Raw genomic sequence first — 435 nt, 5'->3', positions numbered from 1 at the left:
TATATATATATAGGTATATATAAATATTTATGAAACGGTATACGGATTTACATTTATACAATATATATATTGCATATATACATGTGTATGTGTGTGTGTGTGTGTGTGTGTGTGTGTGTGTGTGTGTGTGTGTGTGTGTGCAGAACAAAAATAAAAATGCATACATATACATATGTATGTACATATGAAGAGATAGCAATACTTATATATGTATTGCAACGCATGTATATACGCACATATATATATTTTCATACATTTCAGTCTAAGGCGGTGGTCATATGTGCAATCATATATTTATATATATGAACATGCGTACGTATACCATGCATGTATGTCCTCTCACTGTCTATCTCTATCTCTCTATCTATCTATATATCTAACTACCTATATACCTCCCTAACCATCTATCAATCTCCCTCTCTCTCACTATATATA

Source organism: Octopus bimaculoides, chromosome 12, assembly GCF_001194135.2.
Source record: "Octopus bimaculoides isolate UCB-OBI-ISO-001 chromosome 12, ASM119413v2, whole genome shotgun sequence".
NCBI classification, from domain to species: domain Eukaryota; kingdom Metazoa; phylum Mollusca; class Cephalopoda; order Octopoda; family Octopodidae; genus Octopus; species Octopus bimaculoides.
This window is presented reverse-complemented; position numbering follows the sequence as displayed.